The sequence below is a fragment of the Anas platyrhynchos genome, chromosome 5 (assembly GCF_047663525.1).
Source record: "Anas platyrhynchos isolate ZD024472 breed Pekin duck chromosome 5, IASCAAS_PekinDuck_T2T, whole genome shotgun sequence".
NCBI classification, from domain to species: domain Eukaryota; kingdom Metazoa; phylum Chordata; class Aves; order Anseriformes; family Anatidae; genus Anas; species Anas platyrhynchos.
In genome coordinates, this window is record NC_092591.1 from 56,684,075 (window position 1) to 56,711,630 (window position 27,556).

The 27,556-nt window shown below is 38.4% G+C and overlaps 1 protein-coding gene and 1 long non-coding RNA gene across 8 annotated transcripts in view; one reads left to right on the plus strand and one right to left on the minus strand.

Annotated features, from left to right (window-relative positions):
* Nucleotides 1-27,556, minus strand: part of CCDC34 (coiled-coil domain containing 34) — a 111,106-nt gene that overhangs the window by 53,162 nt on the left and 30,388 nt on the right. For 2 of the 7 annotated variants that reach the window (XM_072039166.1, XM_072039167.1), the window contains exons 10-11: nucleotides 14,710-14,864; nucleotides 4,379-4,478 (exon numbers count right to left, since the gene is read on the minus strand). The gene's annotated coding sequence lies outside the window, so the exon portion shown is untranslated. Of the gene's footprint in view, nucleotides 1-4,377; nucleotides 4,479-10,615; nucleotides 10,756-14,709; nucleotides 14,865-27,556 lie in introns of those variants that run through there. The other 5 variants (XM_072039165.1, XM_072039164.1, XM_072039168.1 and 2 more) reach the window with 3 other exon arrangements.
* LOC140002666 (uncharacterized) lies at nucleotides 10,743-16,450 on the plus strand. Its single transcript, XR_011809812.1, has 3 exons — nucleotides 10,743-11,207; nucleotides 12,656-12,856; nucleotides 16,252-16,450. It is a non-coding gene; the product is annotated as an uncharacterized lncRNA (long non-coding RNA).

Here is a 27,556-nt window from a genome sequence, read left to right on the forward strand (position 1 = left end):
AGCATTTCTCAATTTATACGAGACCACACAGTCACTTATTTTAGAGGATGCTGCGCAAGCTATGATCTTAGAAACTCACCTAAGAGCTTTCCAAGTTCCAACACTATTGAAAGAAAAATGGTAGACAGAAAAGACTGGTGAGAACAAAATAGCTAAATTTCTGGGAGGCAGATATTGTTAAAAGGATAAAATACTGAGTCCCCTGAAGTCAGTGTTAATAAAAGAGATGGTACAGCATCTAATCACATCTGTAATTAGGAGGTTACTTCTCCTACCTCTAAGAATCCTGGAATGGGTTGTTAACAAAGAACGTATTGGATCCAAATTAACTTTAAAACTCCACTAACTATCCTGAGGCTAACTTCAGGCCTTTCTGTTCCTGTTATGTCACACAGCTTGCTTTGGCTAATCTCAGTTCTGTGGGATTAATCAGAAATAGGCATTTCCTGCCATGTTTTTGTTTGTTTTGCTTTTCCTGCAGGTGATTAGAGTATCTTTGTAACTGCTTGCATTATGGATTAAAACCCACCTGTGGGTGGGCTGAAGTAATCACTTTCTGCTGAATGTTTATTAAAGCAGTAATTGCTTTCATTTTCCCATATACACAGTGCACACGCTATCTACTGTATAAAATTTGGTTAAAATAAGAAAGAAATAAAACCATAAACCTTTATAGGCACAGAAAGCCTCACTTAGTCTTGAGCTCAATTCTACAAGGCAGCTGTACACGGAAAACTTGCTATTGAAGTGGCTTATATCACTGAATAAGTGTAAGTCCTTTCAATATCTTTTCCCAGTACTTTACTTCAGTGTCATTTGGGATGCCAAGGGAGCTGCATTTGCACAAATGTTGGATTCATCTGATTAAATATTGTCCTTAGGCAAGAACCTGTATTAAGCCGCAAACTTGCCATGTTTGGGAAAAATACCCTTTGGGAAAAAAAAAAAAACAAAAACAAAAACAAAAAAAACTTCAGGAGTGAAAGTCTCCCTTCTGTATGTTGATGCAAAACTTTCTGATTGATGAAACCTGTCCAGAGCTCCATAGCGCCTGCACTTCGTCTCCCTCTGTCCAAGTGATCCTGCATCTCAAATAGCCACTTTTACTGCAGCCTGCTGCCCTCCGTGTCAGAGATGTTATCTGGCTTTCAGAGGAATGCCAAATTCTTTGAGTGCGTGTAGATCTATACTCCCACAAAATCCTATGCTGATCAGAGCAAGTACATCACGTTGTGCAGTTTGTGCCACTAGAAGTTAGATGCATTACAACAGCCAAGTACTAAACAGCCTGCTCCATTCCCCTGGTCTGATTACGCCCCTCAATGCTGAATGTTTTTGTGTGCTGAGCTCCCTCATTCAATCAGTGGTAATAGAACTGCCAATGCTCCTGGCTGGTTTTAACAATGTAACAGGTTTGTAGTCACACCATTAACTAAACTGTACTAGATTTACCTTGAAATAGATTTTAAATCACTGGAGCACTCACAAGTCAACATGAGAGGTAACGTAGAAATATTCTCCCCAGAAAATAGAGGGAGAACGAAAGAGACAGTAACTGAAAGGCAAGGATTTCTAATCTATCTTTAAACTAAAAAGTGCATTAGCCTCATTAGTCTCAAATAGAAATATGCACATTCTTGACTTACACAACAATATCCCCTCCATAGCATTGCTCACACAGTGTGTGTGTGTCTGTATACGAGTAAATGTAGTAGCTATACAACAGTAGCTACAAATTAAGGAAGTGATGATAAGCGATGACTACAGTAGTATTTAAGCTAAATGGCATATTTGGAAACCACTCAAACCAGGCATATTCATTAAATCCAACTTCATTGTCCATTAGAAATACTTAAGTCTCAATCGAGTGACTTTAAGTGGTTTAAAAAAAAACGATAGTTGTCAATGTCTGAAATAACTGGGTTTTTGTACAGTCCTCAATGGTATGGTTACAGTCAGTAAATACCTGCAAGTTAGATTACAAAACATCTGGTCCCAACTCAGGGAGAGCTGTCAAAAGGAAGTAAGTGCAGTAGACACTTGTTTCAGTAGACAAACAGTCAAGCTATTGCCTGCCTTTGTTTCAGATGTTATTGCTTTTTCTGATCAGCTTCTTGCTCAGTTTGAGAGCCCGTATATCCAGGTATCACTAAGGAGTTGTCTTATGTCTCTTACCATTGACTGGTCTTTCTCTAGAGAAAGACTTAGCCACCAACCACTAGAGAGGACTGGGGATTATGCTCTGGATCCTACTTACCGTTCCACACAAGTTGGGGAAGAACCCCCCAGAAAAACCCTGCTTGTGATGCAGCCAGCTCCCCAGCCCATCTGGAGTTGCCATTCACAACACCCGTCATTAACGCTGCCTTCCCAAGTGTCTTGAAAATTACTCGAAATTAAATTAAACTGTAAAGCTCAGATACAACATTTTGATTTGATTTGCCAAATTAGTCTTTCTAATGAGGCAATTAAATTTCTTGCTCATGCTAATTCTTGAAGAGCCAAGAACCACTGTTTCCCAAAATAGGCTTAGGAAAAATTGGAATTCATCTTGCTTTTTTGGAAATGAACATGGCTGGCATGGCATGGGCATCATCATTCTAAAAATGCAGTCTGTACATAAGCAGCTAACCAAGACATTTTCTCCCACATGAAATACCAATGTTTGGTTTGGAATCAATTTCACAACATGCTTGTGAATGCAGACCATACATCGATGCCAACGCATAGCATGAATTCATCTCTGTGTGCTATTAGGAAAGCAGAGTATAATTTTACACAAAAGGTGTCTACATCTGGTACTGTTCATATGCACTTTCTCCCTTTCCCATTCAAAATAAGAATAGCAACACAAAGATTTGGGAAGCTTTCAAGAATTGCTTTGAATTACGCAAGAAGGAAAGTTTCAGCAAATCTGGAGATTTGCCATGGACATTTGCACACTGATTCCATCAAATTTATATTGGTTTCATAGCAATTTACCAACATGTTACATGCACCAATTGAAAGCCTGCTCTGTTTTTAGGAGCAGACCCATGGTCCCTGTACAAACCTGGTGAGGACAAAACCTCCCAGGGACAACCTGGAGATGCCCTCTGAGAGGTGTCAAGGGCCCTCTGCTTCCCCAGATTCCTTACACAACAGGAACTGTTTTAGGCCATACACAGTAGAGAAGTGGCAGACCTTTTGCTAAAATCATCCTTTTCTTTCCCAGTGGAGGGCAACACTTCCCTAGTGATTTCATCAGTACAACTGTAAGGAGCACAAAACTAACTAAAGGGAACTCCTTGAAGAGAGACACCATTCTAAGAAAGAAATGTTACCATCAGTTTCCTGGTAGTTTGCAATATAAATTGTCCTCTGTCTGGGGGAGTGTAAGGGGATGTAATTATGAAAAAGACAAAAATAAACAGTCACTCTGCCTAGTATACATTTGTGTGCACACATACCTGCAAAATATTAACTGTGTTTTAGCCAAAATATTCATTCAGACTTTCCCTTGCATTTACAAAAGGGTGACTCTTCCTTGCCTCTAAGCAACAAGTGTTGCTTCTGACTCTACTTCCTTCAAACTACTAGTTTTTTTCTGAAGCCCAGTTATGTGAAAGCAGCATTCCAGAAGTGGACGCAGCAGTCACCAAAAAAAAAATAAAAATCTCTCTTGATCCAGTATTAAAACAAATGAAATGCATGTCAGTATTTTCCCCAGAATGCTATATTCTTCTGTTTGGTACTAACATTCTCATTTCTACAACTACTTTTTGTTCACGATGCCAAGCAGCTTAAATAATTTGGCTAAATTTTCAGCTAATATTTCCTGATGTCATAAATGTTTGCCTCAAATGCAAATGCTCCTTACTCATTCCTTGGCACACTGATAGACTTCCCTGAGCACTTTTTCACTTAGGGAAATTTTATGGATTGTCCCACTGTGACATACTCAAAAATAAAATAAAATAAATCAGGTTCTAGTACATCTTAATGGAAATAAACTTTAATTTTAAGTATGTGTTTTACACTAACAAAAAAAATACCACAAAAACAAAATGTGAGGTACCCACTATTACAGCCCTATTTTCCTCAGTTGAGCTATTCCCAATTTACGGGGTACCATGAGACGAATGCCAAAATTAGCCCCAACAATCCTGAAGAGCCTTTGAACTTTCTGTTTTCAAAATCGGCTTGAATAGATACTTCCTTAAAAATGTCTGGAAGCGCTACAGCACTTCGTGCTGGCTTGGCGCAAAGCCAAGCAGCAACCTTGCCTTCTATTTAGGTTGCATGCCTAAGAGCAATGTTACTTTTCACAACCAACAATTTCACAGGCGCCCATCACTGGAGAGCTGGAGCAAAGTGGCTCTCTAGAAAGAGGACTCACCCAGCCTGCATGGGGTTTGTGGCTGTTGATTCGTTGGAGGCAAGGAGCTGAGTTTTGTGAGAGTCGAAGCTTAGCAGAAGCCTTCCATTTGTTTAGTTTGCTGTTAGCAGGAAAAAGAAAAAAAAAAAAAAAAGGTGAGGAGGGAGTAAAAGCCAGGCAATGTTACTACTACCAGTACTATAATAGAAAAAAGAAATCAATAGCATTACAGCGTATGCAATCTATATTCGTTCTACTGAATGGCAATATATATAATAAATATAAATAATATAAATAATATGTTTATTTATATAAATTTATATTAATAGAAATAGAAATAATAAATAGAAATAATAAACTAGTGACTGCAAAGCTTTTCAGAAAGCTGAATTTGACATTCCCAGTCACGCTGTTCATAAAGTGGCCTGTTGTCACCATTTTTAGTTGTATGCATGGACAGAATTGAGCTAAAACATAATGGTGTAACCTCACTGACTTCAAGAACCTATGCTTACATGTACTAAGAATGTGACCCAATGTTTATTTGTTTTTCAGACCACAAAAGCAGTACTCCATGATCTACCAATATATTTCAGTAAAACTAACCAGTGGAGGCTCCTTTTGCTCTAACACACATACTTTCATGTTTCCCATAGATCTGATGCTTTTTCAGGCTTTCACTAAACCAAAAACACATCTGAATTTCCAAACGTCTCCTGACTTCATTGAGTTTGTTCCCATTACTTCATTTTTTCTGTTGCACATACATCAGCTAATGTTAAACAATGAAGACAACCAAAGCAAAGTCTTGCTCTCAGGTTATTAAATGACCATTTATCTTTTCCTCTCATGTTGAAGTTCTCCACATAGTTATGGAGTTGGCTTAAATCTGGACATTACACAGTTCAAAATACAGATGTGAAAGCTGGAACAGAAAACATGGCCGAAATGGTAACCAAGATGGTGTAGCAAATGAAAAGACATGTTTGCATAATATCATGGCAGCCTCACTGAAAGGCAAACCATGTAACTTGCCAGAGCAAACAGATGGTTACACAGCATGTGAAAATATATTTCTTTTGCACAAATTCAGCTGAAGGAACATAAAATAATGAGCTCAGAGTTAAAGAACAGATAATGAATGAAAGGTAAACAATGAACAGGAAAATGGGATTAGTCGTCTTTAATTTATTTCACTTGCTCCAATATTTTTGTTACCTAAATTGATGACAAAAAATACTCTTAACTGTAGGCGAGAGACACTTGAATCCACTGTGTGTGCCTGCTTCTGTTGTGGTAAGCTTTTAGCTGCACCTCCCAACACATGCTTTCAAGCGCTTGAGCAATTCTTACAGTGCTATCTCAGTTTTTCTGCAGTAAAACCATGGGTTTGAAGAAAGAGCACATGCAAAGACAGTGTGTTGTAATTTTCATGTCAAATATGTTTTAATAATATTTTATATGGTCAAAAACAAAGTTTTATGGCCACCTATGATATTTGATACCCCATTCTGCATTTCTCTCCATTTGTTTATGTAACACGGCTGCAAGTTGCTGAACAGGAATAGCTGCATTTCAGTGATGGATGGAGTAAGCCTATAAGCACAGATTGGGGAATTTGGGGTGAGAGAGAAAGGGAGAGGGCATATGTGAAGGACAGAAAGAGCAAGAGGGCTTAAAGACCTTAAGTGAGGATGAATTCTTGTCTCCACTGAAGATTACAGGAGTTTAATCAATTATTTCAGGAGGACTGGTAAGGTAATTTTGGCTAAAGTGGACTTGGATCTTGTGTAATGAACTCACATGAATGAATTCGTATACACATATTACTTCAAATACTGTTAATGAGCAGTATTTTCGTGAAATTTCCTTTGTACTTGGACGTCTTTATCAAATCGCACAGATTATTGAATTATAAGGCTCATTCCCATAAAAAAGCAGGTAAATCATGATCTTAATCTCTTGCACAATTCACTAGTTATAGCACGCAAAAGGTGGTAGACAACTGAAGGAAATAATGAGCTTTTGTGATAACAGCAAAATAACTTACTCCTTCCTTCATTAAAAGTTTAGATGACCATTCCAGAAACAAATTGTTGTGATTGAATAGTTAGCTCTTCAAATGATTTCCACAATATCAATGAAGTTACAATAAAATGGTTAATTCTTTTATATGTATGTCTGTATGGTTCAAGAATGAAAGATACACTAACACAGAGGGTCTAAGAATATGGAGCAAGACTCAGGTTAGTTATAAAGACTATGAAGCTCCTTTTAACTAAAAAAACACCAAAATTCTCTATATTGTTTACAGGGAATAACTGTATACATGTAATGGTCATAGAAGGTCTGGGCATAATGCTAAGTTTAATCATGCAGAGTCACTGGTCACGCAGTGAATGTCTTAACACCTTCCCCTTCAACTGCACAACACATATGGACAGTAAACTTCTTTAAATGGCTTCCTTATAATACTCAATTCACAAACCTATCCAAAGACAGTCATTCAGAAGCTATAAACTTGATCTCTGGGATAAAGAAGATATATTATTCTAGCTTTTCATGTAAAGGAAGAACAAATAAAATATTGAGGTTTTTCCTGAAGAGAAATTTACCAGACAGAATACTTGTACATGTTCAAATCTTTTCTTTGGACTACTTTCCATTGAGCTCTTGCAGCACCTCCTGAAGTCTGCCTGAATCCCATTTCTGTACTCTGTGCCAAATGTCTCCACAGCCTACACTTTACATTATGATAGGATTTCTGTGATGCAAACTGCATGTCGAGTGACTAAAATGTGACATGAAAGATGTGCTTCTTCCAGTGAACCCAGCCCCTGCAGCAGGAGTGAAATGAGGCACTGTGAAGGTATCATAACTGAGACTAACACAGATTAATGAGAAGCAGATCTAAAAAGAAAGAATTGGCTTAGTCTGACAAACCAGAGTTTATAGAGCTAGCCTAACAGAAAGTAAGTGCTGCAATCTATTTCCAGTAGCAAATCCAAAATTTCATCTAAATAATTTTTAACACCTCCCCTCCAGCCCCATTTCATTTTCCACGAGAAAGGCAATAGCCCCCAGCTCACTCCAAACGCCAAAGTTGTTCCCACTTGGAAATTCAGCTTGAGGGTTCCTCCAAGCACAGAAAGTGTCTGACATAAAGCTGTCAGCATTTGTTTGAGTTGATGAGCTGAGCTGTCACAGTGTTTAGACATAAAGCTGAAAAGGAACAAGGCAGGATGTGGTAGTGGTTATTCACTAGGTGGCACTTTGCTCTATGAGGTTCCAGTCTGGCAAGAAGCCCCGGATCAGTCAGACCCCAGACAATAGATATATTGTCCAAAGGTTCAAAAATGAAAAAGTGTTATTTTTCTGATGCTCTTCACTTGCAGAACATAAACATATGGTTGAGTTCAGCTGGACAAAAATAGAGAAGCAAGTAGGCCATCTGCATAGAGCAGCCTGCACAACTGACCTAGTCGCTGCCAATTTGCTGCTGTCAAAGAAAAAGAGGCCCTGTGCCTCTCTTCACCCTAAGGTACAGGCTGGTGCTGGAATCCAGAAAACATCGTAGTGAGGCCTTGTGCTGAGTGTTTTGACCAATTTGGGGTCAACTTCCCTCTACTTAACCAAAATTATCTTCAGTGTCTAATTTGGATGAACTCTTTGCTGCATGCTTCATGCACACCTCTTCTGTCAGCTGCTATTTCTGAGAAAGCAGACACTTTCCAGGAATGCAGAAATAGATTTTTGAATGCATTTAAAAAATGGAGAAAGAGAAAATTCAACTGAGTTTACGGTTCATCTGACACTGTTGTTAGAAATTCAAAGAAAACTCAGTAGGAAACCATGGCCTCCTGAAAACACTTTATCAGGAATTAGACAACACGATGGTTACCTTGCTTTAAAGGAAATTTCTCCAAAGGGTTAATTGTGGACCCAGAAAAAGACTAACAAAACAAAACAAACATGTGGAAGGCATCAAGCTTAAATTTTCAACATGAGCAACACTAATAGACCTTTTCTGTAGCCAGGCACAACCCCTGTAATTCTACAAATTAGACTGAGCCCCTGGGAACTATGTGCCTGCAGCTGCTACACAGATGTGCAGATAGAAAATGAAGCAGAATCTTCCAAATAAGTCTGAATGGTTCTGAAGCTAATAAAATTACCACTTGATCCAGTGTTAACTGATTACTTATAAAAAAGCCATACATTTCATCTTACAGCAAAATACATTCAGAGCTGAAAAGTATCCTCCCATGGATGGGTGAAAAAATTAATTCTCTCACTTTGGAGTGATTCCTATTTTGTAAATATTAATTTACTGTCAAACCTCTCTTTGGGCAGTAAGAGAAGTTGTTCTTGGTTCCTGTTTGGGAGTAAGAGCTCTTCCTCAAGATGCTGGTTAGTATTTGTGAAAAACAATGAATACACATATTCCCCTGAAAATATTTATCCAAAATTCAAACACAAACCTAGCTTCTTGTGAAAGATGAAAAAATAGCCCCAGAAAACTTATATTGCTGGCTGACAGTCAAGATCATCTAAGAACCAAATGGCACACACTGACTTCCTGCTTTCCTTTCCTGATTCTTATCTGGTTTTCTTAGTTACTGACCTCCCCATTAATGCATGATGAAGCTTGGATTCTGCAACATGTGCAGACACAGAGCTTTGAGAAGAGCTCAGAAAAGCTAGCTGTCCAAACTCAATTTCACTGCAACAAGCACTGAGGGTCAACCCCCACTTCAGGGATGGTTAAATGACTAAATGAACTTTCAAAAATCTGGCCTTGAGCACTTGTTTTTTGGCACTTTTGATAACCACAGCTCTAAGATCTAAAGAATTTGAGTGTGGCAGGTTTGCTTGGCATGGAGCCCACATGGATCCAAGAAAACGCTCTAACAAAATGACTTCACAGTGTTATATGAACTTGACCAATTGAAAACTGCACATAAGTCACAAATGTTAAGGCACAGATGTGACCTTCAACTATCTTTTAAAAAAAAACAAAAAAAAACAATTAACAGGAATAGTGACAGCACACCCAACACTTCAGAATGCCACTTCTTTATGTGGGCATCCCCATTCATAGGTAGGTTCAAAACAGCCAAAGTAGACAGAATTCCCCTGCACTCAGGAAGAAAGAATCAAAAATGAACAAAGTGAGGATGAATACAGAGAGTGACATGAGAAAGGAAAAGAAACAGAGGAGGGGGAAAAAAAAAAGGGTTGAGAATGGTGGAAAACAGATGACAGTTGAGCATGGATGTCACTGATGTGACGAGTTCACAGGCGGGGGCGGGGGGGGACGACAGAGATTTTTTACTCATTGGAAACCACAGGAAAATGGGCAGATCAAAAAGGTACCAGCGATAGCTGACAGAGAAATGACTCCACTAAGCATTTCCCCCACCTCTCACCTAACTGCAGAACTGAAACTCATTTTAATCAAAACGGCTTTTTATATGCTCTTCTTGGCACCTGATCAAAGTGTTGCCTCCTTAGTCAATATATTTCTTAAAGTCCCCAAATGTGTCTGAAACATGTCCTTTTGCTATAACCCTAACGGCCTACAATCACTTCAAGCTGTGGTCTCTTCAACTAGGGTAAACAATGTTGTGCCAAAGTTTGGCTGATGAAAACCTCCAGAAACATACCAGGAGCTTAAAAGGGAGACATTGTAATTTTGTAGAGAGCACTCCTCCCTGTGAATTACTGCTCTGCTTGTGTCCCACCATGCCATTAGGAGACACAAGTCTGATATCAGCGGTAGCTAACCTAGAGCTTGTTTATGACGTACTGTATTTGCTAAGGCATCACCACACCAACATAACTACTCCCTTTCTACTCTTTAACTACTATAAATCTCTCAAAGATTTGCATAATGTACCACAAAGGTTTCAGAGACCACGGCAATCTTTCAGAGAAGCGAGCAGCTCATAGTGTCCTTGCCCAGCTCCCAGGACAGACATTGCTAACATCTTTTCTTAGGTTGAATTCTTCCTACATAGCTTCCTTGGAGTGCAGGGTATTTGCATTCACTTCCAGTCCAAAGTTGCTTATGTGGACTAGTGGGTCAGCTGCCATTTTCTACCCTCAAGGACAAGTGACTGCGAAGGCGTATCCAGAAAAAAAAAAAAAAAAAGTCATTTTTAAGACTGTTTCTGGATAAATACGTGATGGTATTTTTAAGGCTGCTTTACTGAGGACTTCACATTACAGACTGACACCTACCTCATGGGACACACGCATAGATGAAGCTCAAAGCAGCAATACCACAGGGAGACGATCCCATTCCTAGCCCCAGCCTCGCAGACCACTCCCTGCATGCAGCTGATGTTGTGCACCCTCCACCAGAGACGCAGGTCAGGATGGCTCTCCTGTCACATCTGTCAACACACACGGAAGGAAGAGACAGTGTGTCTGGGTGTCAGTCACGTTTGCTCTGTTTCCACCCTGCAGGGACCGTGCTCACTGGGGGAGTTATGCATACACACGATACCAGAATGAGCAGAGGGGCTGCTACTTCTCTACATGCTACATTAAAGAAGCAAAGGGAGGAAGCTACAGCTTTACTCGCCTTTTGGCACTGGCTGTTTTTTACATGAGAATAACTGGAAGGCTGGATGAACTAGGGAATTGGCAATAAGAGATAAAATACTTTTTAGACAGCCCATGTGCTTCTGATCAGACTGCCCTTGATAGCAGTCCAGGGCTGTCACTGTTGCAGAACAAGACTGCCTGCTTTGCTTTTGTTTATTATTGGGAACAAGGAGGCAGCTAATGGCCCCAGCCAGAAGTCAGGATCGTACTGCGCTGTCGAGAATGGTTCGGTAAAACTGTAAGTAATAATGTTTGTTCTTGAATGCTTGCATGTGAGACAGGCAGTGGAAGAAAGGAAATTATATCTTTGTTTTGCTATAGCAACTGATGCACTGGGATGTTTATGCAGGGTCACATAGGAAACCTGCAGCAAAGCCAGAATTTGAACCTACATCTTCTGCATGTAATTACAGCACTGGCCCAACAGGTCCTTCCTTCCTCTCAAACATTTGCTGTCTGACTTCTTGCTAAAGGCTTGAACCCAAGAAAATCAGCATGGAAAACAAGCTTTACACAGTTGCATGGAGAAAACAATTCCATCAGCAGTCAGCAGACAAAAATTTCAACCAGGCCCACAGATCAGGACAGAGCAGTTGTTCCACTGGCAATTGCAGTCAGACACCACCTAGCTCTATTTATAAGGCTCCTCATTACATATTCTAGGTGGCAACTTTCTGAGACAAGTTTGGAAGCCATCCATGGGACAAAATGGCAAAGCTTGTTTTCCTGCTGTGGAGGTGTGAACAGTGGCAGGAGATGCAAATCCAGACCTGCCGTACCAGCAGGAAGAGCTGGACATATCTTAGCATATTGTTCAGCATCTCCTGATGGTTCATTGCTTGCTGCTGATACCTCTGTTTTTGTCACGGAGCCCTAAATAAGGGCTTAGGACCCGAGTAATCAGAATGTGTTTCTTCTTTCCCAAATGCCATGACAATTGCATTCCTTTGGGGGAAGGTTTGCAGATGCAGCACTGTCAGAGCTCATGTCTTCAGGCTGATGTTGAGCCTGTACAGAGCAGGTTGCACTTCACAGAACAAGCACAGTAACAGAAAAGACAAAGAGCAGAAGGGGAAAAGCAAGAAAAATGATAGCATCAGATACCGTGAAATCAATAGCCTTAATTCACTTCTCTGAAGTTATGGAAACAGAACACATCAATAAGAGTCCCTCTTACTTCATTTGTTCACAGATTTCAGTGAGGAGTAGTGTGCTGGCTGATTGATAGCACAAATCCTAGTACTAACCATGAAATAGCATAGCAAATTCTACTTCAGAAATTTAAGCGCATCTCACACTTTTTTCCCCTACTTAGTTATTGCTGTGTATCTCTAAAATTCAAGACTTTCAATTTACAAAAAAAAATCTATGTCAGGAAAAAATGACCTACTTCTGGATTGAGCCCAAACCATTTTTTCTTTTTCTCTTTCTTTTTCTTTGAAACTTCCCAGAAATCTGGTGAAGTACATGCATATTGTGAAGGAGCATTTATTTTCTGAAACAAAATCATTACTGTACATGCAGCTTTTTTGCCTGCAGGCCTAGAAAAATGGATGCTTTAATAAAATGGGATTTCAGAGCTGCTCAGTGACTTTTAGAGGTTTCCAAACCCCTTGTTCCTTTTCTGCTTCATCTCAAACCCTTGGCCCAGCCCAGGCCTTGGACTTTCACGCTCTTGTCTTTCAGACAACCCTGGAGATGCAGCTTCTACAGCTTGGAGAAGGGCACCATTCAGAGTGACCTGGTACTGGAGAAGCCAGACATACAAAGGGAACCAAGCCAGAGTCCATTAGAAACCTGCCTGACAGGCAGAGTTTCACTGGAGTTGTGTAGCTGCTTTGACGTTAACTTGCCAAAGTCTTTCATTGTGGAAGAGCTGCTTTAAATGTAAGTATGGGTTCTAGGAGAAAACTAGGACTAGAAACAGAAGGATATACTTTAAGAGACTTTGAAAGAAACAATTTGTTCTAAGGAAATTAGCCTACTTCAAACAAACAAATAAACAAACTTAATTTCTTCCAAAGCCTATCTTACTACAGAAAGTCACCAAACACACAGCAGTCCACACTCTTGTTTTCTCAACAGAGATTGTAAATAAGACAAATGATAAAAGGTGCTGTTGATCTGTTTTGGTGGCCTGCCCACTACCACAAATTTCAAAAGCTGTTACGTAAGGCCAAATCCCGAAAAAGATATGTGAGAAAGTCAGTGGATTCACTGGTTTTCTGAACAGTCTCCCGGAATTTTGTAAGGTGACTCAAGAAATCAAATGGTTAAAAGATGGCAGAAAGGTTGACTGGAACAAAAAGCTGCATTATATGACAAACTATGTAGACCTACCAGCTAGAAATTCATATAAAACAGGGGAATAATATAGTTAACCAAAATCAAAACTTATAAACGTAATGGTAACTTGAGTTGGTGGACCCACCAGGTGTTATCAGGAAGGGAAAGCAGAGGGTGTTTGAGCACAGACAGATACATTCCTGTACTGCTTGCAAAGTTTTACCTAAAATACTGAATCATTTAGGAGCTTTCAGATACCCTTTTAAAATGTCTTTTCTTCAGCTATTTTTGACTTACCATACTCATTAACTGAAGCTGGAAAAGCAGGCATATTAAAACAGACCCCTTAGGCTATAGTAAGGAATGTTCTCTTCACTTCCACCACTGGCTTAACTCCACCCACCACAAAAACTATAGTGGAAGAACTAGAGTAAAGAAAGCATCAATGATCTTGTGCACGTGAAAGGCACCTTAATCAAGGTATGTAGAGATCTGCTGCCTAAGGTTGGAGAGACCAGTAGTGAAATGTTACTATTCAGAGAGTGATTTTTACCATTTACTCATGCAATAAGGCACCAATACTCAATGTGAGAAGGCAAAGCAAAACCTGTTGCTAAATTTCAGGGGTTAAAATGGGAGAAAAACTTACAAAACACTGATTTTATAACCTGTCCTCATAATTATAATGAGTTAGCTGATTGGCATAAAATCGTTATTAAGTCAAGTAAAGTTTGTAACTGTCCAAAACATTTGCCATAGTAATAATCAGAGTTTTATAGAACAGGCTTTATTACTATTCAGTACTTGTCCTCTTTATTGCAAATATAAAAGAAAAGTACCAGAACTACTATTAGATCTGAGAAAAAGCCTGTTAAAACATGAACTTCTGGAACTACATGTTTCAAAGTCAAAAATACCAGCTGGGTGGCTACAAATATAGGACACAATCTAATTAAGTCTAATCCTTAGATCTAGTAAAAGTAGGCCCTAAAAAATCTGGAACCTCACCTGAATAATAAAGGAGATTAGGATTTGATCCCATGTCCCTGATGTTAATTTGTCAACCTATATTGCCTGGCAGTAAACAATTAAGGGCCAATCCTGAGAGGCTGTTAGAAGCTGAGGGTACTTAATGCCAGGCAAAGATAAAGAAAGAATATTGCCTCCTGTTTACACTGGGCATGAGCTTTATATAATTATCCTACCAGTTAGGATTAACTGGGCAATTATTCTAGCAAACAATAAGACATTGATGACAGTAAAACAAAAGCATCTCAGACCAGCTCCTTTGTTAGCACTGCTGCCAGCCAGAGCCCCACTGAATCGTGTCGGTCCTGGCTGCCGGCCCAGTGCTATCAGTCCACAAACAAGGGCTGCACAGTTATAGGGGCTGCAGCAAAGGAAACAGTTTTCCTAACCTGTCAGCATTTAAGAACTCAAACATTTTTCCTTACCACATAAGGAGCTGAAAATTTGGAGGGAAAAATGTCCACAGACTAATCATATCCAGCAGATGGGCTTGAGAGAACAGTTTTGCTTTCCACACTTTTGAAGTATTTTCCTTCAGATTTTGGACCTCCTTCCCGTGATTGAAAGCTGCATTTCAGCACTGAATTTGGGAAGGTTAAAAAAAAAAAAAAAGAGAGAGAGAGAGGAGAGAGAGAGATAAAACATCAAGATGGGAATATCAAAGGGCTTTTTTTATTATTATTATTTTAAACCCCAAAAAACTCTAAACAGGAGATTCAGCTAGCTCAATCTTTTTTGGCAACGATTCCAGTTCAGCAAACAGACTCATTTAGTCAGAAGAGCCCAGCAGTAGTCAGTGGTACATAAAAGATAAAAGAATTCCCATAACTCTATTTCTAGTACAGAGGGCTCTGTTCAGGCCTGGAGTTGCAGGGACCATCCTCTGGTGGTATTTCCATGCTCCATGCTGTAACAGGCCTAAACAAATTCCAAGACTCCAGAAGCTTAGACCTAATTGGTAATCTGGCCAATTATATCTAGCCATAATGTTTTCTCTCCTGTACAAAGCGAAAATTCTCTTCCCATTTCTGGGACACATCAGAACACGATTGTGTCTGTGGAACACTTCAGCTCATGCTAAATCTTAAAATAGCTACAATCATAAATACTACAAAACCTGAATGTTTAGATGGAGATTCCATACCTATGGCAAAACTGACCTTTAAAATCCCTAGCGTTCAAGTATTTCAACCATTCTGTCACTATAGCAATATCTAGCACCACCATCTTGAAGGAGACCACAGCTGAGAATCTCTCTTAGTCATTCAAATTCCAGATTTTCCAAGATTTACCTTACCACTTTGTAAGAGCTGGTCCTCTGCACTTGTGACAGATGTTTATTTCATCCTGGATGCTCACTACCTTACCAAGGCTTAGGTAAAAGCTCCAGACAAAATGCAGCTCAACCATATTGAAAAAGGGACAAACTCTGAGCCTAAGTAGTTCTTGGTCATGAACAAAGTCATAACTTCTTCTATGACTACTAGTAGCTTTTACTCCTCATGTTTCATTCTGGAGACCAATAGTCACAAAATCAGCTACAAATACGCACTAAATAAATAAAAGTTCCCTTCACTTTAATCTATATATATAGACATTTTTCCAGAACTTGAAGGCTGTGGTATTTCTTTTCCCCTTTTGCCTTTTTTTGTTCAAAGTTTGGTGGGGATTTATTAAGGTGAAAAAGAACCATGAGGAAAAATTATTTGCAAGCCAGGAAGCCATGCTGGTTAGCAAAAAACAGCAGGAAAAAAAAAAAAAAAGAGAGAGAGAGAGAGAGAGAGACGATCTCAATATTTTCATACTTTAAGCAGGAAAGAAGCAGGGGATAGATACTTTTTCATCAATGTGATGCTACTTTTACATCCTTGTTCCCTCTGAAGACTTACACATGCTTTTTAGTTTTGACTGATAATAAATAATAGATTTCCTGCCATTAACTACAACGTTCCCCTCTCCCCTCCCAGGTTAACGGGTTCTGTCCAACAGATCTGGTCCTTCACAAACAATAGCTCCCTCACTGCTGAGGCCCTGCAGAGGCCTGTTGAAAGCACACAAAAATATTTCTTCTGCTCTCTTCCTGAACTTCTTAAACTCTAGGTGACCCAGAGTAAAATCCATTTTAATGGGGCCTCGGTTAAATTAGTCAACTGAGCCCTTGTTGAACTAGCCAACACTATTCAGAAATAAAAAATAATTAAAAAAAAAATGCATTCTAGTTTCTTTTTGGAGTCTTGGTTTTTACTTTACTTTCCTTAGAGGGAAAGAAATACTTATGTTCCCGGTTTTAATTCTCACTTCACTGTAGAATTAGCCGGCATTATTTACACAGTACAGCTACAGTTCATTAAGTTGTGGTGCATTTAGTTTATGGAAGTTCTCCTTCAATGCCATAGCATATTAGGTCCTGTTAGCCTACTAAACTGTCTGACACAATTGTGCTTTTCACTGAATAATTTCTTCTGCTGGTGACACAAGTCCAGTGAGCTGTGAGTAGAACTGAGAGATTATGGAGGTCTCTTGTCATGCTCCTTGGACATGCATAATAAAACAGTGCCTTGGGACAACATTTTTCATTCAAAACGCACTTCAAACTGCTCAAGAGCCTGTTTCACAACATTAAAGAGTATCAGCAGAAGATGGAGAAAAACTTGTAATGCACATGATAAACATCAGAAGTTCATTTTCACTCAGAAATGGCTTAAAATCGAGCAACATCTTCCAGATTACAGGAACTTGCACACGTAGTGATGAGACACTGTCTATACTTGAAATGATTTACTTAAATAATTTTTTATACTGTGATAGCATACTGTAAATGGGTACTTGCACATATGTACCTTATGCTGATTTGACAATTAATACCAGGAAACTGCTAAGGATCTATATGATTTACAAATGCATTCGTGGTTTATTCTCTCTCCAATGATATAAGTAAAAGGGTAAATGTGTCCAAGATAGCAGGGCTGAGAAGTATCGCCTTAATCTGTAGCTCCTATCAAGGTTTTCTGGCATTTTATTGATCTCCTGTTAGGGCTACCGCCTCACATTTCCATTGACAGCGGATTGTTTGCAGAACCTGAAAAGATTAAATAAACCCTGCCACATTCACTAGTCTTTTAGAATTCCACATCCACAAGTTCCTTATAAAGTTATACGTTCTCTGGATTTACGTGTATATAATACTCTTCTTTATGATTGAAAAGACCTAAATACACATTCCTTCAGGTCTCCCTTGCCTTCTAGCATTTCTACACAAGCAGCTAGTCTCTACCAATCCACAGATACGCAAAAGGCACTTCTTTCATGCTGGCATTGATTTATTTCATTCAACATTCAGAAGCATTCTTAGGAATGAATCTGAGGAAACATTTTCTAAAGTATTAAGCAGCTCCTGGTTTTGAAAATCTTACCGCATCATTTAGATGGTAAGTCTGTAAGTCCTGAGGCAAGTTTTCAGTATTGAGACAACAGAGGAGAGACACACTCCTTTTAATACTACTAGAATTTGATCATTTCAACAGCCATGTACATTTTGAAACGTAGCCCTTGGAATTTTGACTCTACCCCCCAGGCACTCTTTAAACAAAGGGTGCCCACATTTGCTGTATGGGTCTTTACACAGAGGTTAAAAACAACATCTTACAGTAAAAACCGCAGCAACAAGAAAAACACCAGTTTAAATGATGAGCCACAGCTGGAGATCAAAGGGTCAACATTTTGACCAGAAGGGAATCCCTTTTTGCCTCCTTGCATTATTTATCAAACTAATTATTCAACTGCAACAAAGAGCACTGTACCTCCACTTTTGCATCCATTTGCCTCTAAATTCAGAGAAATTAGCAATAATCGGTGTGAATTAGAAAGAAATTCACAGCTATTACAATACTAACTGCTTCTATTTTCTTTTTGCCTCTCCCCATCCCGTAACCCTCAACAAATTTTGCTTTCTGCATTACCCATAACTTAGACTCGCTCTATTTAGGTTAAAAAGTCACAGTCCTTAAAATAAGATGCTTATCTTCTTTCAGCTGCTGAAGTCTAAAAGTGATCACAGTCCCCAGTCTTTGTGAACTTTACAACTTGTTGGATTTTTCTTGAAATGTGTCTATTCTTAAAAGCCAAACCCATGGAAAAATAACTGAAACCAAATGCCATGTGATCAGGGCCAACCATAACACATGAGAGCCCTAAAATAACAGGAGAGATACTGTGGTAATGCCTGACCTTCTGAACTGTGCATATGGGTTGAAGCAAAACAGCCCATATTCACGTCTTAAATGGTGCATACTAATAGTTTATTTGTAATGCAGAGGAACACAGTTTATAGAGCCATGATTTTAAAGCTTCAAGGACTTGCTTTAGATGCCAGAAATGACTTCACTTTTGGAATAAGCTTAAACAAGGTCACAGTTGAACTTTATTAGCTTATATGGTCAAAAACAGTTCAGCAGGCAGTTTCAATAACTGCAGACATTCCCTCTTTTTCTATCATGTTTCCACCTCAAAAAAGGCAGGTGCTCTACCACATTTTCTGCTCTAAATACAGGGTTATTCAGTGGGCCTGAATCTAGCATTTCTAAAACTTCAAATCTAAGTTTACAGGCACACAACTGCAACAACAATTTTCTTATGAGGATGTTACCAGCCTGTTCAGACATGCAACCAGCCCTTAACTCCAGTGATACATCTATCAATTACACTTGGATCAGTCCCACAGAACCTGTGTGTGTTTGATCCCAGTCATCTAAAATGCAGATTGCGTTGCTGCTGATAACTGAGCCCTTTGTATGTATCTAAAGTGTTCAGACCGTAGCGCCATCAGGATACTTTCTGACAAGGAACAGTAACCTTGGCTAAGATAAAGAACCAATGACACTTCAGTGAACACTAACTTCAAACAACAAAACTATGACAGTGTCAGAATAATGGCCGCTCCTATCCAGTTTACACATATAATCAGTCAAGATGTTGAGTAAATGGTATTATTATGAGTTAAATATCCCTACAAACTATGAGTGGGAAATCTACCCTCTATCCAGCTTCAATGTGCAAGACAGCCAGAAACTCAAAACCAAACCACAGACACGTCACTGACACACAAAGAAAGCATATACAGGCTTGCTCAGGAACAAACAAATGTTTCCTGGGTAATGTTTTTAAACAGAAGATGTGCAACTTTGACAGCAGGAAAATAAAAAGTGAAGAGAAAAAGGACAAATGCATCAATGACTACATCTAGACTGTTGCTGAAGCCTTGGCAGTGTAAATAAAAGGGAAAAAACTTTGAAAAAGTTGCAGGGTCTGGTGCTAGCTAAATGAGGCTTCCAGCTGAAAGCAAGGAAACTTTTTCTAATTATTGTTATATCCTGTTTTCAGGGAAAAAGTTTATCCTACTTTCTCTGTAGATGAACAGGATTAGTATAGAGGCTCCTCAGTCCACAGCCATGCTTTCTTCCCTGCTGGAAAAACTTGTAGCATTCATGGCCTTCCAGACAGCCATCCAGTCAGAAAGGTAAACCATGCTGTGGACAACCACCACTGGTGCTACCCACAGCCCTTATGTTACACACATACAACGAAATCCTGATCCCACTCTAGTTGAAAATCCTGCTTCTGCTCACAGGAACACAGACAAGACTTTCTTTTTATGCATATTTTTTCTTCATTAACAAACTTTCAAACAAATAAAGAGAAGAGTGCTCAAGAACCCTATAGGATAGTTTTAACTACCCTTCCTTCTAGGTCTTGAGTACACAAATATCTGCAAAACCATGCCTACAGATCTCTTGCAACAGAAGCTAACAAAAATCCTGGCAGAGGCGGGAGAGTCAATATGTAAAGGACAGTCAAACTGTGCAAATTGCCATGCTCTATTTCATAGGCAGCTGAATGAAAATGAGAAGCTCAGTTATCTGAACTGGTGAGATGTAGCAGCCAGACCACAGAGGGAAAAATGAGCAGTAAAATGTTTCTTAATGCACGAAGAACTAAAGAATAGAAATAGAATCATTCATCATACTCAAACAGATAGGGTAGCATGGCCAAAGGATGAACTGTTACAACAGTTGATTTTGGCACAGGATCATACTTAGCTGTACTACTTCCTTCAGGTGAAGTCCTGCTGGACTGAAGTATTGCTGGACAGAAACCAACCTTTCGTCTGGCCAGAGACAAGCACCGAGACCTTACAAACTGAACTGCTAGAGACGGGGTAAAAAGTATAAATGGCCACTTCCTATAGTCGTCAAAGAACAAGATCACCTTAGAGTTAAACCTCCATTAAAACGAACTTTTTAAACCTTATTTAAAATCCATGGAACTCAGTAAATTGGATGCTTCTAATCATTAACAGGGATACTTAGGCCCTTTTTTAGGGTTTTGGTATCTTCAGACAAGAACAATTATTTCTTTCTTCTCTGTTGGTTACAGCCTATAAGAGAAGATGAATACCCAGAGCTAATCGGGGCTCTGACAAGAAGGCCTAGGGCTTGAGGAGGCTGACTCTGGACAAGGACAGATAGTACCAACATATTGTTCCACCGTGATCTTGTACTGTATCATCTGCTGACAGCATTCATAACACCTTCAGGGTAACACCCCAAATAGAGACATGACTTTGCAGGGGAAAAAAAAAAAAAAAGGAACAGTTAATGGCTGCAATGTCTTTCTTCTAAAGTCAGTAATTATGATGAAAAGTCCAAATATTTAATATGATCAAGACAGAAATCCTTCAGCTCTGACATCTGCCCAGTCCTATGACATGAAGGATGATCCTGATCTTCACAAAAACATCCCTTCATCTGCCTCCTCTCCCATCACGCCAAACCACTGAGCTATTCTCAAACACTTGTACAAACAGGAAGAGGAAACTGAGCAGATACTAACATCCTAATCCTCAGAAATTAGGTAGCTCCCTTGTGTTGTATCATTTGCTCCTATTTGAATCCTAATGAGGTACAAAACATAACAACGTACAGAAACCCTACTTAATTCATAAAAATTTTAATTCTTAACATTAGGTCTTAATTTATAGCTTCATTCAAAGTAGCACAAGCAGAGGTCTTACTGCAGAACTTTGAAACATTATCTACGCAAGATTTGAAAAGTTTTGATTTCTGATTTCAGTGAAGTATCTCAGACCTTTTAAGTACTGTGCCCTCTTTTAAAAATAATCTTAGTTTCCTGTCTGATACATCTGTCTTTCTTCAGTCACAGAAAGCAGGGTAGCTTGCAAGCTTTTTTCTCAATTCATCTGATACTTTCACGAGTGCTAGAGGGCAACAAGCAATAGTGACACTTCATAATGATTTTGACTATATCAGTGTCCCATGAACAACAAAAACAACAACAACAACAAACTGAGAATATTTTCAAAAGCTTCCGAGAGCCAGTGAGCATCCTTCCAAGCGATGCCATTGTGAGATGAGGATTTACATCTTTAAAAACAGGATGAACATATAAAGCCTGTGTTTACATCGTTGAGGTTTGACAAGCTGGAGCCAGAATATCTGTAATCTGATAGCAAATGTAAAAATTTAGACATGGAATTTGGTATTTTATCTTCATCACATAGATCTAATACACACAATAACAAGTTTGTATATTTCACATGTATACCCTATATGTGAAATACTCTTTGGCAGATCCAGCCAGCTCCCCTGCCAGATATTGAACTACCCTCAGCTGTTTTTAATTTTTGGAACCTCTTAAAAATGAAAAGACTCGCTGTTTTGTAAATACTTTAGCCAGTCACAAATATTCAGCATTATAAAGAACGGCAATGTGAAACACTTGCTTTCCATAAGTTTACTCTTTCTATAGCATATTAAGAAACATTTTGCGATAATCAAGCATCTTACAATCAAATAACACCTCTTCGTCTGTTTTTAGTATGACACTAAAATACTCAGATTGAGATTTATGCAAGCAATGAAAGGAAACTCATGCAATGTTGAACTGCTTCCTTAATCTGAAGAAATTTGGAAAAGGCTTTGTTGAAAGCACATAAACTGACACAAAACCTTGTATGTAACATCTCTGAGAAGCAAACAACCTTTCTGAATAAATGAAAATGAAATCCATGACTGTATTAGTTATGCAGGTAGTTAAGACCACAACAAACTAGTTTGTATCTCATGTTCAACTGTACATTATTGCTGTCCCCCTCCCTTATATTGGTCTAGAAGTTAAGTCTTTGTATCCCCTCACCTTCCTGTAACCTACTTGTGATACCACGACTAACTCAGAGGAGGAGAAGTTAGAGATAAAGAAAATGATTAGGGGGTTAAGAAGTCAACTACATAAGAGAATGCCTGCAAGGCATGCAATGTGCTGCGTCCTGATGATGAAATATTTGTTCTTCAAAGCAATTGAGGATAAGCTTCCAACAACGGAAGAGAATCTAGAGATTCATTAGGACCTAGAATTCAACGAGATGAAAGAAAAGTCCCACTCATTTCTATCAACACTTCCATCTAAACAGAATATATTGAAAATTGCTTTAGAGATGAACTCCTTGCCATTTGCCTACTGCACTGATTAAATCATACTTTCTTTGAATTATTTGTTTGCAATCTTTTTATTATTTAAATCAAGCTGAAAGATTCCATAGAAAAAACTAAAGCTCATGGGAACAGTAATATTGATTTTCATGTGGCTTAAAAACTGGACAAATGTTGCAAACCTCTCATGGATATGAGGATTGTTCGGTTTGACAGAACTGCTTTCAGATTCAAAAAGTAACCATTCCTTCTTAAAAAGCATAATCAGTTATAAGTCATATTGTGCAGTCATATTCTTACTACAGAGCAGGCAATATAGAAATTACACTCTAGTTACTAAAATCCAGAAAAGATTCTAAAATGTATAGCAACATTTTTGTGCGAACAAACGCAGCTCTGACAAATTCGTGGTTTACTAAGAATCAAACCATATGTGGAAGCTTAGAGAGTACCAAAACTTCTAATGAGTGAAGAATATATTGCAAGTAAAACAACTTTGCATTATATAAATAAAACAGCAATTTTTTAACTTAATAGATATAAGAAGTGCATGGGCTCATTGCTATGGGAGTTTGATTACTACATGATTTTTTCACAGTACGCCTTACACTTCCTGCATTTCCAAGGAAAAGAAAACATGAGTGCAAAGATACTCCATCTTACACCCATGTAAGATCTCTGACACCCAAGTACATTCAAATTCCGAATTCCACTCTCAATAACGAATGGAAAATCTCCAGTTCCACTAGGAAAGGCCTATCTCAGCTGGTATTTTTGAAACTGACTTTTCCCACTTTCCCTAAAACGGCTTTGACAAATCCCTTGATCTCTGTTTCTGGCTGACACTTAAAGTCTTTTAAACTCAGAGTAATAATGTTTAGTGTTTTTGCTGATAGTGCAAGTCTGGCATTAAGTTCTAAACATTAAACCAATACCTGGAATATTTATCACTACAAGACCACGTTTACTTAAAATTCAGAAATTGTGATTAAGCACATCACACAAGACACAAAGCCTCCTTTCTTTTCAAAGGAAACACAAGTTTTCCTCGACTGGATTATCATCAATAGGTATAGCAAAACCTGCCATAACTTTGTTCCTCAATCAATGAAGAGATTCATCTAATTATTTGCCTTATGGGACTACCAAATACAGTTCAAACAATCTACGTTCATCAGCCTCAAATACATCAGAACTGCTTCTTGGGGCTCTTAAAATGAGGAGCAAGCAAATCAGTTCAGAGAACAGAACCCCTGACATTCTGCCAGGAACCATGTGTGGAGAAGTACTTAAAAAAGATGTAATACTGAGAGACCTATCCTGCCAAGGTGAACTGTTCAATGGTGGTGTTGCAGCGGTCATTTTAATGATGGATAATGTATTTTCATTTCAGTCTCTTAGTTGCAAGATTACACATGAACCATATTCAAGAAAAAAGAAATGTACTCTTTCAAATTTAAGTTAAAATCTTCATACAACCACGTATACAACCAATTTTTAACAACCATAATCAAAAGCAGGGGTTTAAAAATCAATATATTGCAACAGGTTCACTACAATTTGCAAGAGTTGATAACGATGAGAAACTTTCAGGTCCCTTGAAACTGGACATTAGGTCATGTTCTCTTTACATAATAATTATTATTATTAAATATAAGCAAATTCCTATCCACTTTTATGATCAATAAATAGCACATGCTGGATAGACACTGAATCTATATTTGAATCTCTCTGTATCTCTCAGAGAAAAAAAAAATCTTGAAAAAAGCAGCAGTATCACAGGATTTTTTTAGATTTTTTTCCCTCAAGGACTTGAAAAAAAAAATATTCCAACCACACTACTACCATTCCTGTTATATTTGAGACTGGCTATGTTAGTAGGGCAGAAAAGACTTAACGGAAATTTCTTTTTCTCACAACTCCCTGAAATCAGACCCCCCAGTCTTTACACATACATATTACATAGTGGTCTGCTGCGATGGAAATAGATAGGTCTTGTACTACCTACTGGCTATCCTTTTTGCTGGGTCAGATGTTGTTGGCCTACTAAAATGGGGGAACCTGTATCCTTTAGCACACAGGACAAGGACTTTTAATTGCTGAGGCTTGACCTAGTATTTTCAGATTTTTTGGTACGCAAACTTTGCTTTTTGTGATGTTGTGAGGAAGTTATCTATAAGAGTTCCTTTTTCACAACTGATTATGATTCCATCATCAGTCATGGCTAGATATCAAATTATTTTTGGCATATATCTTGTATCACAATCTGGCCACAGAGTACTAAATCAGTGTTTCACAGAAATTTCTCATCATTTCACTAAATGCAGCATGGTTATAATTCTAAGGGTTTCATTTCAACTCAAATGTAGTGTTCACACAGCTGCGGGAAAGCACTAGGAAATGGGTGGCGAGGCAAACTTGTGAATTACATTCCCAGTGATCATAAAGACATTATATACTGGATATTTTATTGCTTCTGTCAAATAAAATTTGTTAAAAATGTAGGTTAATCAGGCTTGATAGAACCTCTTAGCTTTTTTTCCACACATCACAATTTTCTATATCATTACTAAACGGTATACTGAGTATCTAGGCATATCGTCAGCTAACTACCTCATCTTTGTAACCACTGTTCTCACCTGATATTTGGGAGGAACTGGAAACCAAGCAAACAGAACTTTAATTTGGATTGACCAGCATGGTTGTGCACCCAAGAAGTGCAAAAAGCACGAGTCAATCCCCAGTAAGTTAATGGAGCATTAGCTTACAAATCACAGCACTAAGATTCCTCTGTTTTCATAGTACTTGGAGGTATTTTTTAATGAAAGTGAAATTATCATTCAAACTAGGATTGCAATGAAAAAATATCCAATATAAGTCTCAAAATAATGTTGTGATAGTAACAATAATGGTAGATCCAGTTTATTTCAAGACACAGCAAATGCTGCCGAAGTTGTGAACACAAATAGCATATGGCAAACCCAACCTAACAGAGACCTGCACTCTAGATTGTCATCACAGACAGTCAGTATATACAATGGAAAAAAGCAAGAAATTCTAGCGTGCAAGTTGTCTTTCTAAAAGATATGTAACTGCACCCTGAGCATGCCAAATTATGCTCATTGATATAAAGGAACATAGTGGGAATAGTTTACAAGGTAGGTGTCTAAAGTTAGGTGAGATGAAACCCAAGGCACTTGACTTTTGTTTTTCCTTTGCCTCAAATTATTTGAGACAAATTTGAGGAAAGATTTTGATTTAAACAGATCAGCAGCTTCTCAAAATTCACCTTCTTTCGGGCACATCAAAAGTTGTTCACTTAAGAGAAAAAAAAAAAAAAAAACACTTAAAACCAGTCTTGAAAGTATACAGCAACCAATTCTTCACATTGCAAATCATGTTGCATTTGAAATCCATGACACAGGCTCTCATCCCTCCACTCCCTTCTCCAGCAACTGGAAGAACTTGTCTTTCCAAAAAGCTGGATTCTGCACTATGCCTCAGGCTGCAGTGAGTCAAGCTTTCATATGGGATTGGCTGAATGGTTGTTTCTTTTTTGCCTTGTGGTTTTTGTTTTTTCTTCCCCTAAAAAACTACCAAGGGGACTTGGGGTGGACTTAAGAGTGTAGAAAAGTTAACTTGTTTTTTAACTGCTAAGAGAGGAAAATGTTTACAAAGCAACAACTGCTCTGTACATGTATGAGAGCAGTATTGGATTTACAATTGGTTATTGTTTCCTCTATTGCCAAAACTTCTTTTTTTTTTTGGCAAGAACTTTTTGGCATGCAACGTTAGTTCCAAACGTTGTTTGTGTTTGGTTTATGCTCTACAGTAATCTTTTCTTATATTTTTTAGCTTTTTTAGCTGCCTGGCAGAGCATGCCTTTCAAACTCATAATCAAGAACAACAACGTGGCAGCAAAGATAGAAACAAAATTAAAACAAAGTGGTGGAAAACATAGTGATCTTGGTTCCAGATAATAGTTAATTGCATGTGTTTGAGACACTGTCTCTTATAGCAGTGGATCATCAGTGCAGTAAAGGCAATACTGTCTATGCTAGCCATTACAAAAAAAGCCAGACAATGGCAGTCCTCCCTTATCACTCAGCTATTCAGTGTAACTGAGCCTGCTACGCCCTGTTTCATGTGTGTTTTTACATGGCAATCAAAAGTGCTTATTTATGAAAGCTACTAGCTTTCAGACATGCTCTAACATTGGCCGAGAGAACTTACTTAGCTTGTCCTAGATCTAACAAAGAGTCGGAGGCAGTTAGATATATAACTCAGGAGGTTTAAATCAAGTTCTTTGATTTCATCTCAAGACAGCATTCTTTACCCACTATACTGTCTCAGTGTTAATTACAGAGTATTCTTTGGAACTCCACAAGCTATACTGAGGTAGACAAGAATTATTTTTTGAGATCATGATTCAAAAGCTTATGATTATTCATTTTGCTTCCCTTTTGAGTTAAGAAACTGAAGTGACACTAAAACTTAGCCAAATGTTTTTCATAGATATAAAAATACACATATTATATATAATAAGACTCCGAAGAAGTGCATTTGAAATCCGTATGCAAATAAAAATATAATTTCATACATGTTTCTACTCTTAAAACAAGTCCCAAGATAAAACAGAACAAATGCTTCATAGCATTAGAAGAAAGAGGAAAACAAACCCCTGGATACGCTTTGTAGATCATATCATCAACTTGTGAGGCATGTCTTTTATTTACCAGTGATTTTGTCTAGAAAGTCTAGACTGCAA